The sequence below is a fragment of the Octopus sinensis genome, linkage group LG29 (assembly GCF_006345805.1).
Source record: "Octopus sinensis linkage group LG29, ASM634580v1, whole genome shotgun sequence".
Lineage (NCBI taxonomy): Eukaryota > Metazoa > Mollusca > Cephalopoda > Octopoda > Octopodidae > Octopus > Octopus sinensis.
Window position 1 is genome coordinate 11,658,615 of NC_043025.1, and position 15,000 is coordinate 11,673,614.

Consider the following 15,000-nt stretch of genomic DNA (forward strand, 5'->3'; position numbering starts at 1 on the left):
AGATTCCCCAACACTACACCTGATTTTCTCCCCTCTGTACGCAGGCTGAAGCATGGAACAAACTGCCGGCATCAGTTGTTAGTTGTCGGAGCACTGCATCCTCAAAACTTCCATGCTTCCTGAGAGATTCGCCAGCACTACACCTGATCTTCTCCCCTCCATACACACGCTGGAGCATGGAACAAACTGCCGGCATCAGTTGTTGTTGTCGGAGCACTGCATCCTTCAAAACTTCCATGCTTTCTGAGATTCGCCAACACTACACCTGATTTTCTCCCCTCCATACACACGCTGAAGCATGGAATAAGCTGCCGGCATCAGTTGTTAGTTGTCGGAGCACTGCATCCTTCAAAACTTCCATGCTTCCTGAGATTCCCCAACACTACACCTGATCTTCTCCCCTCCATACACACGCTGAAGCATGGAACAAACTGCCGGCATCAGTTGTTAGTTGTCGGTGCACTGCATCCTTCAAAACTTCCATGCTTCCTGAGATTCCCCAACACTACACCTGATTTTCTCCCCTCTGTACGCAGGCTGAAGCATGGAACAAACTGCCGGCATCAGTTGTTAGTTGTCGGAGCACTGCATCCTTCAAAACTTCCATGCTTCCTGAGAGATTCGCCAGCACTACACCTGATCTTCTCCCCTCCATACACACGCTGGAGCATGGAACAAACTGCCGGCATCAGTTGTTTGTTGTCGGAGCACTGCATCCTTCAAAACTTCCATGCTTTCTGAGATTCGCCAACACTACACCTGATTTTCTCCCCTCCATACACACGCTGAAGCATGGAATAAGCTGCCGGCATCAGTTGTTAGTTGTCGGAGCACTGCATCCTTCAAAACTTCCATGCTTCCTGAGAGATTCGCCAACACTACACCTGATTTTCTCCCCTCCATACACACACAAGCATGTATCTGACTCATGCATTGTTCGCTTTCCAGACATTTGTACATTACTGCATATTCTCTGACAAGTTGTGGTGCACCTGAGCACTGTATACAAAAATTTCATTATATATAAATTAAACCCATTAGATTTCAACTGGAGTATTTATTGGACACGGAAGCCAGTTGCCTGCTCGTTGTCAGAGCAGCCAACTGGCTTCCGTGCCAGTGGGCATATAAAAGGGCACCATTCGAGCGTGATCGTTACCAAAATCGCCTCCTGGCACCTGTGCTGGTGGCATGTTGCCTGACTGGCCCCCATTCCGGTGGCACATAAAAGCACCCACTACACTCTCAGAGTGGTTGGTGTTAGGAAGGGCATCCATCTGTAGAAACTCTGCCAAATCAAGACTGGAGTCCGAGGCAGCCATCTGGTTTGCCAGCCGTTAGTCAAAATCGTCCAACCCATGCTAGCATGGAAAGTGGACATTATACAATGATGGTGATGAGTGTGAGACAACTGTTATTATCGCTAGGCCTAACTCATCGTAAAGTCAATACCACCATGACCGATATCCAAACTACAGTGGAGAAGGCTAGCCACTGGATTTGATTAAAAAGAGACGATGAGCGATGGCTAGAAGAATATTGAGCTTTATTTGATAACCAGCTGATCTAGCTAGCGGGGTCTCATATCAGTGAGGGGGGCCGGTGCTCATTGATGCCGTCGAGAAGTAGGCCCCGAAATGGAGAAAGCTAGCTACTGGATTTGGTTAAAAAGAGACGATGAACCATGGCTAGAAGAATATTGAGCTTTATTTGATTATCAGCTGATCTAGCAAGCGGGGCCTCATATCAGTGGGCAGGGGGCCGGTGCACATTGATGCCGTCGAGAGGCAGGCCCTGAAATGGAGAAGGCTAGCCACTGGATTTGGTTAAAAAGAGACGATGACCGATGGCTAGAAGGATATTGAGCTTTATTTGATAACCAGCTGATCTAGCAAGAGGGGCCTCATATCAGTGATGGGGGGCCGGTGCGCATTGATGCCGTCGAGAGGTAGGCCCCGAAATGGCGCGCATTCTCTCCTGATGACCCCATACACTTGCTGGCTTCCGGTATACGGGTTTTTGACTGGTAGCACTTGCATGTGCAAGTTGTTTGCAAGACGTTGTTGCCAGAAGCCGGCACGACAACTGTCATAAAGTCGATCAGTCATAAGTCAGATAGGTCATAAGTCAGATAGGTCATAAGTCAGATAGGTCATAAGTCAGATAGGTCATAAGTCAGATAGGTCATAAGTCAGATAGGTCATAAGTCAGATAGGTCATAAGTCAGATAGGTCATAAGTCAGATAGGTCATAAGTCAGATAGGTCATAAGTCAGATAGGTCATAAGTCAGATAGGTCATAAGTCAGATAGGTCATAAGTCGACGACGACCTATATCATCATCATCATCATTTTGTCTGGCATGCTAGTGATTCTGCTAGCTCGCCGCCTTTAATAATAATCCTTTCTACCATAGGCACAAGGCCTGAAATTGCTAGGGAGAGGGCTAGTTGATTACATTGACCCCAGTGCATAACTGGTACTTATCTCATTGATCCGAAAAGGACGAAAGTCAAAGTCGACCTCAGTGGAATTTGAACTCAGAACACAGAGATAGCCAACATGCTGCTCAGCCTTATTTCACCCAGCAGACTAATGATTCTGCCATAATAACACTAAACCACCTAACGGGGCTCCACACTGGATTTCTTTGAAGGTTGTCTGCTTTCCGTAACCCTGGATAGGGGCTCATACTGGGTACTGTCGGCCGGAGCCAGCTGAGCCTGGGACTCGTGTCAGGCGGGGTCGTCACGCCCTGAAGTAGTGAAGAAAATCACTACCCACTACCTTGCGAATTGTATGTGACGTTACATGTGTATGAATTAGGCATTGTATGTGATCACAGAAAATACTTTAAGGGTTAATCTGCTAGGGTTAATCTGTTAAGGCTAATCGGTTAATCTGTTAAGGGCGAATGTAATATGGATGACATATACCCTTTTACCCTTTTTACTTGTTTCAGTCATGTGACCGTGGTCATGCTGGAGCACCGCCTTTAGTCGAGCAATTCGACCCCAGGACTTATTCTTTGTAAGCCTAGTACTTATTCTATCGGCCTCTTTTGCCGAACCGCTAAGTTACGGGGGACGTAAACACACCAGCATCGGTTGTCAAGCGATGTTGCGGGGAGGGACAAACAGACGCACAAACATATACAATCACATACATGTATATATATATATAACGGGAAGGTTTACGAAAATAAACAAAAGACGAAGGCAGGTGGAGTACAAACAAACAAATGTATTAGTATAGCGCTCAGGAATAGAAATAGAAAAAGTCTTTTACATTTCGAGCCTACGCTCTTCAACAGAAAGATACACAGAAAAAAACAAGGAGAGAAAAAAAATGCGTGTAGTAAGTAGCTAACGATCTATCATGGCGTATATATGATGGGCTTCTTTCAGTTTCCGTCTACCAAATCCACTCACAAGGCTTTGGTTATCCTGAGGCTACAGTAGAAGACATTTGCCCAAGGTGCCTTGCAGTGGGACTGAACCCGGAACCATGTGGTTCGTAAGCAAGGTACTTACCACACAGCCACTCCATAAAATTCTAGATTTACTCTCTCAGCACTTCTTTATACGTAATGTATTTTTGTAAGAGTTTTACCTCCTTGTTTGCCTTGTCTGTTGGTCTCAACTGCACTTTCTGCCACATCAGATAATTTCCTGGCCCTAGAAAATGTCACATATAATTGTCCAGGGTGTGACAAATATATTCCAATTTTGTTAAATGTTTGTCCTGTGCCACATTTATTGTTGTAGAGTAGGGCAGTCTTACAGGAAACTGAACTTGTTCCAAAATGAAAGGAAGGCTGAAATCATTTGGAGCCAGCTTGATGTGAGAGGTATTAAGAGATGCCCTCCTTTTTCTGCACCTGTTACTGAAGTGGTTCTAATGCAATTATTGCGGCAGCTGGCACCATCCCACATGGAGTACATGTTTACTTGGATTATTTCTCTTTTGAAAAATAATCTGTTTTATTCATTCTCTATTGTTGCCCATATTTTATAAATAAATGTTTCAAATGAGTAGCTGATAGTTTATTGTATAAAAACATATGTGTTAAGTGAGAGAATTTAAAAATATCATCATCATCATCATCGTTTAACGTCCGTTTTCTGTGCTAGCACGGGTTGGACGGTTTGACCGGGGTCTGGGAAGCCAGGAGGCTGCACCAGGCTCCAGTCTGATCTGGCAGAGTTTCTACAGCTGGATGCCCTTCCTAACGCCAACCACTCCGTGAGTGTAGTGGGTGATTTTTACGTGCCACCGGCACAGGTGCCAGGCGAGGCTGGCAGTGGCCACGATTGGCTTTTTATGTGCCACCAGCACAGAAGCCAGTCAGGGTGGTGCTGGCATCGGCCACATTCGGATGGTGCTTTTTACGTGTTACCGGCACAGAAGCCAGTCAGGGCGGCGCTGGCATCGGCCACATTCGGATGGTGCTTTTTACGTGTTACCGGCACAGAAGCCAGTCAGGGTGGCGCTGGCATCGGCCACATTCGGATGGTGCTTTTTACGTGTTACCGGCACAGAAGCCAGTCAGGGCGGCGCTGGCATCGGCCACATTCGGATGGTGCTTTTTATGTGTCACCGGCACAGAAGCCAGTCAGGGTGGCGCTGGCATCGGCCACATTCGGATGGTGCTTTTTACGTGTTACCGGCACAGAAGCCAGTCAGGGTGGCGCTGGCATCGGCCACATTCGGATGGTGCTTTTTACGTGTTACCGGCACAGAAGCCAGTCAGGGCGGCGCTGGCATCGGCCACATTCGGATGGTGCTTTTTACGTGTCACCGGCACAGAAGCCAGTCAGGGTGGCGCTGGCATCGGCCACATTCGGATGGTGCTTTTTACGTGTTACGGCACAGAAGCCAGTCAGGTGGCGCTGGCATCGGCCACATTCGGATGGTGCTTTTTACGTGTTACCGCACAGAAGCCAGTCAGGGTGGCTCTGGCATCGGCCACATTCGGATGGTGCTTTTTACGTGTTACCGGCACAGAAGCCAGTCAGGGTGGCGCTGGCATCGGCCACATTCGGATGGTGCTTTTTACGTGTTACCGGCACAGAAGCCAGTCAGGGTGGCGCTGGCATCGGCCACATTCGGATGGTGCTTTTTACGTGTTACCGGCACAGAAGCCAGTCAGGGCTGCGCTGGCATCGGCCACATTCGGATGGTGCTTTTTACGTGTCACCGGCACAGAAGCCAGTCAAGGTGGAGCTGGCATCGGCCACATTCGGATGGTGCTTTTTACGTGTCACCGGCACAGAAGCCAGTCAGGGCAGCGCTGGCATCGGCCACATTCGGATGGTGCTTTTTACGTGTTACCGGCACAGAAGCCAGTCAGGGCGGCGCTGGCATCGGCCACATTCGGATGGTGCTTTTTACGTGTCACTGGCACAAAAGCCAGTCAGGGTGGCGCTGGCATCGGGCGCTGGCATCGGCCACATTCGGATGGTGCTTTTTACGTGTTACCGGCACAGAAGCCAGTCAGGGTGGCGCTGGCATCGGCCACATTCGGATGGTGCTTTTTACGTGTTACCGGCACAGAAGCCAGTCAGGGCGGCGCTGGCATCGGCCACATTCGGATGGTGCTTTTTACGTGTCACTGGCACAAAAGCCAGTCAGGGTGGCGCTGGCATCGGGCGCTGGCATCGGCCACATTCGGATGGTGCTTTTTACGTGTTACCGGCACAGAAGCCAGTCAGGGTGGCGCTGGCATCGGCCACATTCGGATGGTGCTTTTTACGTGTTACCGGCACAGAAGCCAGTCAGGGTGGCGCTGGCATCGGCCACATTCGGATGGTGCTTTTTACGTGTTACGGCACAGAAGCCAGTCAGGGCTGCGCTGGCATCGGCCACATTCGGATGGTGCTTTTTACGTGTCACCGGCACAGAAGCCAGTCAAGGTGGAGCTGGCATCGGCCACATTCGGATGGTGCTTTTTACGTGTTACCGGCACAGAAGCCAGTCAGGTGGCGCTGGCATCGGCCACATTCGGATGGTGCTTTTTACGTGTTACCGGCACAGAAGCCAGTCAGGGTGGCGCTGGCATCGGCCACATTCGGATGGTGCTTTTTACGTGTTACCGGCACAGAAGCCAGTCAGGGCTGCGCTGGCATCGGCCACATTCGGATGGTGCTTTTTACGTGTCACCGGCACAGAAGCCAGTCAAGGTGGAGCTGGCATCGGCCACATTCGGATGGTGCTTTTTACGTGTCACCGGCACAGAAGCCAGTCAGGGCGGCGCTGGCATCGGCCACATTCGGATGGTGCTTTTTACGTGTTACCGGCACAGAAGCCAGTCAGGGCGGCGCTGGCATCGGCCACATTCGGATGGTGCTTTTTACGTGTCACTGGCACAGAAGCCAGTCAAGGTGGAGCTGGCATCGGCCACATTCGGATGGTGCTTTTTACGTGTCACCGGCACAGGTATCACAACTACAATTTCCATTTGATATTTATTTTGATGTTGTCATATTTTATAAACAAATGTTTCAAATGAGTAGATGATAGTTTATTGTATAAAACATGTGTTTAGTGAGGGAATTTAAAAACATCATCATCATCATCATCATCATCATCGTATCACCAAAGGTCTCAGTCACTAGTCATTGCTTCTGTGAGTCCCAAAGTTTGAAGATCATGCTTCACCACCTCATCCCATGTCTTCCTGGGTTCACCTCTACCACAGGTTCCTTCTACCATTAGAGAACAGCACATCTTTACACAGCTGTCCTTGTCTATATACATCACATGCCCGTACCAGCACAGTTGTCTCTTTTGCACACCATATCTGATGCCTCTTATGCCAAACTTTTCTCTCAAGATGCTTACACTCTGTCAAAAATGCACACTGATATTACACATCCAGGGAAGAATACTGGCTTCATTTCTTTCGTGGTAAGTAGCTTGATAACCAACCACATGGTTCCGGGTTCAGTCCCACTGCATGGCATCTTGGGCAAGTGTCTTCTGCTATAGCCCCGGGCCGACCAAAGCCTTGTGAGTGGATTTGGTAGACGGAAACTGAAAGAAGCCTGTCGTATATATGTATATATATATATGCAGGAGTGGCTGTGGTGAGTAGCTTGTTTACCAACCACATGGTTCCGGGTTCAGTCCCACTGCATGGCATCTTGGGCAAGTGTCTTCTGCTATAGCCCCGGGCCGACCAAAGCCTTGTGAGTGGATTGGTAGACGGAAACTGAAAGAAGCCTGTCGTATATATGTATATATATATATGCAGGAGTGGCTGTGGTGAGTAGCTTGTTTACCAACCACATGGTTCCGGGTTCAGTCCCACTGCATGGCATCTTGGGCAAGTGTCTTCTGCTATAGCCCCGGGCCGACCAAAGCCTTGTGAGTGGATTTGGTAGACGGAAGCTGAAAAGAAGCCCGTTGTATATATATATATATATGTATGTGTGTGTGTTTGTGTGTCTGTGTTTGTCCCCCTAGCATAGCTTGACAACCGATGCTGGTGTGTTTACGTCCCCGTCACTTAGCGGTTCGGCAAAAAGAGACCGATAGAATAAGTACTGGGCTTACAAAAAGAACAAGTCCTGGGGTCGAGTTGCTCGATTAAAGGCGGTGCTCCAGCATGGCCGCAGTCAAATGACCGAAACAAGTAAAAGAGTAAAAGAGTAAAAGAGTAAAAGAGAATATCCTTGGCTGTCACGGCTCATGTTTCACTGCCATGTAGTATGGCTGCTCACACACAGGCATTATACAATCCGCCTTTCACTCTGAAAGAGAGACCCTTTGTTGCCATCAGAGGTAAGAGCTCCCTGAACTTTTCCCAGTCTAAAATCTTGTTTTTACAGCTGCGCTCTTGGATACGTAATTTATCAACCCCGAGAGGATGAAAGACAAAGCTGACCTCAGCAGAATTTGAACTCAGAATGTAAAAATCGACAAAATGCTGCTAAGCATTTTGCCCAGCATTCTAGCAATTCTGCCAGCTCGCTGCCTTAATAATAATAATAATAATAATAATAATAACAGTGTGAGTATATGTGTGCATGTATGTAAAAGGGAGGCATGTGAATGTCTGTGTGTGCATGTGTTTGTGTCAAAAGACAACCACTAGATAACATTGACAAGTGTATTAATTTGATTTACCATCCATATCTATATATATATATCAACGGCAAAATGTCTGTGTGTGTGTGTGTGTCCTTTATACAAATCCACAATTTTTCAGTTAGAGGGCTTGCACTTTCCATGGTCATTCAAACCCGTCCAAGGGTGGTCGTGCACATCTTTACATTTCCCCAGTCACCCCGCAAAGCCATTAAAAAAATCAATAGAAGTGACTTTTTTGTGAATTTTCTATCCAAAACCCAATCAAAATGCCTGAAACTTGATACGCCAATTGAATGCCAGCTAGCTGTATGTGATTGGTCGGAGATTTGGATAGTACTCGCGTGTATGTGTGCATGCACACTGCTGTATACGCATGCACCAACACTATAACCCGGCGTTGCCAGGATATAGTGCTAGTTTATATATAAAATACTACAATTAGCCGTCATTTTTGATGGCCCGGGGCCAGCTAGTAATAATCATCATCGTTTAACGTCCGTTTTCCATGCTAGCATGGGTTGGATGGTTCAACTGGGGTCTGGGAAGCCCAAAGGCTGCACCGGGCCAGTCAGATCTGGCAATGTTTCTACAGCTGGATGCCCTTCCTAATGCCAACCACTCCAAGAGTGTAGTGGGTGCTTTTTATGTGCCACCGACACAGGTGCCAGACGAGGCTGGCGAACGGCCACACTCGGATGGTGCTTTTTTCGTGCCACCGGCATAGAGGCCAGGCGAGGCTGGCAACATCCACTATCAGATGGTGTTTGTTACGTGCCACCAGCATGGAAGTCAGTTAATGCGGTGCTGGCTACGGCCACGTTCGGATGGTTCTCTTACGTACCACCAGCACTGGTACCACAACTACAAATTCCATTGATGTTGATCGGTTTCGATTTTGATTTGATTTGATTTCCACTTGCCTCAACAGGTCTTCACAAGTAGAGTTATGTGTCCCAAGAAGGAAGGTATGCACAGGTGGACTGACTACGTCCCAGGTAGGGCCACAGGTTATGGCCTCACTTGTACTGCCGGGTCTTCTCACGCACAGCATACTTCCAAAGGTCTCGGTCTCTGGTCATTTCCTCGGTGAGACCTAAAGAGCAAAGGTCGTGCTTCACCACCTCGTCCCAGGTTTTCCTGGGTCTACTGCTTCCTAGTAACATTAATAATTATAATTATAATATGACATTGTTTGGTACGTTTTGCTCATTTTTTTCTCTCTCAATTCCGCAGATGTCCTACTAATGTCCCTCCATGATGGATGTCTACAAGTGCCATGAGCTTGCTATGCCCCCTATTTATGAAACGGAACTGGGGCTGGTGAAGAAGATCAAAAGGGAAGCAGGTAAGAACTTAAGAATCTTTTCTTTTCTAAATATGCAGGAAAATACGGATATCATGACTCGGTCAAAAACCTCAAAACATTTCTGTACTTACAGTTACGGTTTTAGGGTTAGGGTTTTAGGTTTAGGGTCAGGGTTAGGGCTTTAGGGTTAGGGTTACGGTTACGGTTAGGGTTTTAGGTTTAGGGTCAGGGTTAGGGCTTTAGGGTTAGGGTTACGGTTAGGGTTTTAGGTTTAGGGTTTTAGGTTTAGGGTCAGGGTTAGGGTCAGGGTTAGGGCTTTAGGGTTAGGGTTACGGTTACAGTTAGGGTTTTAGGGTTAGGGTTCTAAGGTTAGTGTTGAGAAAAAGAGTCAAAATTGAAGAAGTTGGGGTGGGATAAAAAAATTTCACAATGCCAATTTTTGGCAATTTTCTGGAACCTCCATATCAGAAAACAGAAATTTTGGGCCAAAAAAATTACAAAAATAAACAAATTTGGGAGAAAACGGAGGGGGGGGGGGAACGAGCAGAAGTCTTTCCCAATCTTGCCTGCACTTGTACCTGGGAGGGTAACTTTCTAGGTGCAATCCTATGGTCAGTCATGACCAAAGGGGGTCTCAGATAAATATATACATATATATATATATATAATATATATATATATATATATATGTGTATATATATATATATATATATATCATCATCATCATCATCACGGACGTTAAACAATGATGATGATGATGATATATTATATATATATATATATATAATATATATATATATATATATATATGTGTATATATATACACACACACATATATAAAAACACACACACATACATACATGACAGTCTTCTTTCAGTTTCCATCTACAAAATCCATTTACAAGGCTTTGGTAGGCCCAAGGCAATAGTAGAAGACACTTGCCCAAGGTGCTACAGAGTGGGACTGAACCCGGAACCATGTGATTAGTAAACAAGCTGCTTACCACACAGCCACTTCTGCGCTTATGAACACTACCTTACAAAACTTTGTCAGCTGAGCAACTTAACCTAAACACTTTTCCTGAAAATTACCTTTATTCTCTTTGAGCATATAAAAGTTAAATTTGGTGGGGCAAAATGAGTACGACAAAGTAAGGTGAATTTGCTGTTTCACTTTTCCAGAATTACATTTGAATAAAGGGCTCCTACCCATAGGTAGCTGGACTAAACGAGAGTGAGGTTTCTTACCACACAGGTTAATTAATTTATTAATTAGTTGACTAATAATAAAAAAAGTAATTCACAAGATACTAAATTTGTACCGTAAATCCTCGAGTATAATCCGCCCTTGAGTATAATATGCAGTTGATTTTTAGGGGGCTGTATCTCTGGAAAACCTAAACCTTGTGTATAATACAAACCTTGAGTCAAGGAGGTCTATATACCGTCCTTGGTTTGTAAAAATATATACGGTAATGTCCTTTATTATTATTGTATATATAACATAATGCAAACGTGTATACACAGGGGATTTTTAGGGGGCTGTTCCTCTGAAAAACCTAAACCTTGTGTATAATACGCACTCCTTCTCTAACTTGAGTCAAAGAGGTCTATATAACGTCCTTGGTTCGTAAAAATGTATACGGTAACGTCCTTTATTATTTTGTATATGTATATGTAACATAATGCAAACGTGTATATGATGGGGATTTTTTGGGGGCTGTACTCCTGAAAAACCTAAACCTTGTGTATAATATGCAACCTTTCTCTAACTTGAGTCAAAGAGGTCTATATAACGTCCTTGGTTCGTAAAAATGTATACGGTAACGTCCTTTATTATTATTGTATATATAACATAATGCAAACGTGTATACACAGGGGATTTTTAGGGGGCTGTTCCTCTGAAAAACCTAAACCTTGTGTATAATACGCACCCCTTCTCTAACTTGAGTCAAAGAGGTCTATATAACGTCCTTGGTTCGTAAAAATGTATACGGTAACGTCCTTTATTATTATTGTATATGTAACATAATGCAAACGTGTATATGATGGGGATTTTTTGGGGGCTGTACTCCTGAAAAACCTAAACCTTGTGTATAATATGCAACCTTTCTCTAACTTGAGTCAAGGAGGTCTAATAACGTACTTGGTTTGTAAAAATGTATACGGTAACGTCCTTTATTATTATTGTATATATAAATAATGCAAACGTGTATACACAGGGGATTTTTAGGGGGCTGTTCCTCTGAAAAACCTAACCTTGTGTATAACGCACCCCTTCTATAACTTGAGTCAAGGAAGTCTATATAACGTCCTTGGTTTGTAAAAATGTATACGGTAACGTCCTTTATTATTATTGTATATGTAACATAATGCAAACGTGTATATGATGGGGATTTTTTGGGGGCTGTACTCCTGAAAAACCTAAACCTTGTGTATAATATGCAACCTTTCTCTAACTTGAGTCAAGGAGGTCTATATAACGTACTTGGTTTGTAAAAATGTATACGGTAACGTCCTTTATTATTATTGTATATATAACATAATGCAAACGTGTATACACAGGGGATTTTTAGGGGGCTGTTCCTCTGAAAAACCTAAACCTTGTGTATAATACGCACCCCTTCTATAACTTGAGTCAAGGAAGTCTATATAACGTCCTTGGTTTGTAAAAATGTATACGGTAACGTCCTTTATTATTATTGTATATATAACATAATGCAAACGTGTATACACAGGGGATTTTTAGGGGGCTGTTCCTCTGAAAAACCTAAACCTTGTGTATAATACGCACCCCTTCTCTAACTTGAGTCAAAGAGGTCTGTCTATATAACGTACTTGGTTTGTAAAAATGTATACGGTAACGTCCTTTATTATTATTGTATATGTAACATAATGCAAACGTGTATATGATGGGGATTTTTTGGGGGCTGTACTCCTGAAAAACCTAAACCTTGTGTATAATACGCACCGCTTCTCTAACTTGAGTCAAAGAGGTCTATATAATGTCCTTGGTTTGTAAAAATGTATACGATAATATCCTTTATTATTATTGTATATATAACATAATGCAAACGTGTAGCTTTTTTGTGCATTTTGTTTGCAGAAAATAAAGAAATAACAGAAATAACGTTTAATAAATGTTGCTCACTGCAAGTTATGGATGATTCTTTTATGACTTCATTGCTTTCAGGCTTAGCTTAAGGTATTTTCATGCCTGACATCACAAAATGCGTCTGAATAAACATTGCCGGACAGCAAATAGAGACTCGGACATTGCTTAGAAAATAATTTTCACTTTTAACCTCGTGTATAGCACGCACTAGGGATTTTGACCTTTGAATTTTGGGGGGAAAAATGCGGAGGATCTTTTCAGTTTGAATGGCAGTTTTTTCTAGCGGTGTCATATGAAATTATCACCCATAATTATGACCCTAGTATCGATCTATTGCATTTCAATCTATGTTAGGGTTAGGGTTAGAGGTGGGACGAAGGGTATCTTTTTTTCTTCAGAAATGTAAATAAACCCAATCTGTTTCTTAAACGAGGGACATATTCATACGGCATAGAATGTTTTCACCTCAATAGACGTCATTGATTGGTTGAAATTGCAGAAATTAAAGAAAAGAACCAACAAATATCTTAGAAACTCTAGAATTTTCTCAATAAAGCCAAGAGAAAATGATGTTTTATTAACACATTCTACCAGAATACGAAGTTTAAAAGTGTTTAGTTAACTAGAAATTATGTTAAGTTGAGGTTGTAGTTGGTGGTGGTGGTCGTGGCAGAGTTGTCCGTAGTATTGGTTGACCGTGAAGCTGTCGTCTGGTTCCTTCCAAATTCTTTCCGTGTGTCGGCGTCCATGCTCACACCTGCACCTGTGTTGCTTCCTCCCCTTCTTTCCCTCCCTCGTGAAGCAGTGGGGAAGGGGAGGGGAGGGAAATCAACGTCGTGAGCGTTGCCAAGGAGACCACCGTTCTTCTCGACGACGACTTCATGGCTTTGAAGTCGCCATTGCTCAAAGCAGAAAATGGCTGGGAAAGCCGAAGACGAATTTACAAAATGGGGAAACACGCCACACAAAGGCAGGTTTCCCGTGCAAAGAATTTGCACGACCGAATGTATTTATTAGTTGTTGCACAATAGACGTCAGTGATTGGTTGAAATTGAACAAATTGAAGAAAAACAACAACAAATATCTTACAAACTATAGAATTTTCTCAATAAAGCCAAGAGAAAAAGATGTTTTATTTTGACACATTCTACCAGAATACGAAGTTTAAAAGTGTTTAGTTACATGGAAATTATTTTAAAAAACTGCCGTCCAAACCGAAAAGATCCAATATTTTTCATTTTTAACCTCGTATATAGTACGCACTAGGGATTTTGACCTTTAAATTTTTTTTCGGGGGGGGGGGGGATGCGGATTATACTCGAGGATTTACGGTACTTCACCATAAATTTTCCCATTCAGAATTCTGAAAGCGAAATATCAATAGAGTTATCTCTCCTGATGTTGCATATGCAGCACATAGTTACTTCCCTTAGCTTGAATCGTTAAGCGATATTCCAAGTACAAGATTAAATCAGTCTCCGCTGACCCTCTTCAAGCAAAGCGTACAGGCTAAGAGATACCTGCTGAGGATTCGGACGGGTTTCCAAAATTGCGATGGATTGAGGACACGAGCTTGTAATATCTGTGTGTAGGTGTTCCTACACTATACTCTTTTTACTCTTTTACTTGTTTCAGTCGTTTGACTGCGGCCGTGCTGGAGCACTGCCTTTTTTTTAGTCGAGCAACTCGACCCCGGGGACTTATTCTTTTGTAAGCCCAGTACTTATTCTATCGTTCGCTTTTGCCGAACCGCTAAGTAACGGGGACGTAAACACACCGGCATCGGTTGTCAAGCAATGCTAGGGGGACAAACACAGACACACAAACACACACACATATATATATACATATATACGACAGGCTTCTTTCAGTTTCCGTCTACCAAATTCACTCACAAGGCTTTGGTCGGCCCGAGGCTATAGTAGAAGACACTTGGCCAAGATGCCACGCAGTGGGATTGAACCCGGAACCATGTGGTTGGTAAACAAGCTACTTACCACACAGCCACTCCTACGCCTATCCAGACATTTAAAATTTTTTTTTTATTTATTAATTTGTTGACTAATAATTAAAAAAAGGAAGTGAAATAGTAGCTTCAGAACAGCGGTTTTCAAATTGAGTTCTGTGAAAAAATTCAGGAGATAGGCGCAGGAGTAGCTGTGTGGTAAGTAGCTTGCTAACGAACCACATGGTTCCGGGTTCAGTCCCACTCCGTGGCATCTTGGGCAAGTGTCTTCTGCTATAGCCCCGGGCCGACCAATGCCTTGTGAGTGGATTTGGTAGACGGAAACTGAAAGAAGCCTGTCGTATATATGTATATATATATGTGTGTGTGTTTGTGTGTCTGTGTTTGTCCCCCTAGCATTGCTTGACAACCGATGCTGGTGTGTTTACGTCCTTGTCACTTAGCGGTTCGGCAAAAGAGACCGATAGAATAAGTACTGGGCTTACAAAAGAATAAGTCCCGGGGTCGATTTGCTCGACCA

At 44.3% G+C, this 15,000-nt stretch overlaps 1 long non-coding RNA gene across 1 annotated transcript in view; it reads left to right on the forward strand.

Moving 5' to 3' along the window:
• LOC118768422 overlaps positions 1-15,000 on the forward strand; it is a 39,683-nt gene that overhangs the window by 4,784 nt on the left and 19,899 nt on the right. Inside the window, exon 2 of the long non-coding RNA XR_005004235.1 lies at positions 9,327-9,438. This is a non-coding gene — a long non-coding RNA (uncharacterized LOC118768422). The remainder of the gene's footprint in view (positions 1-9,326; positions 9,439-15,000) is intronic.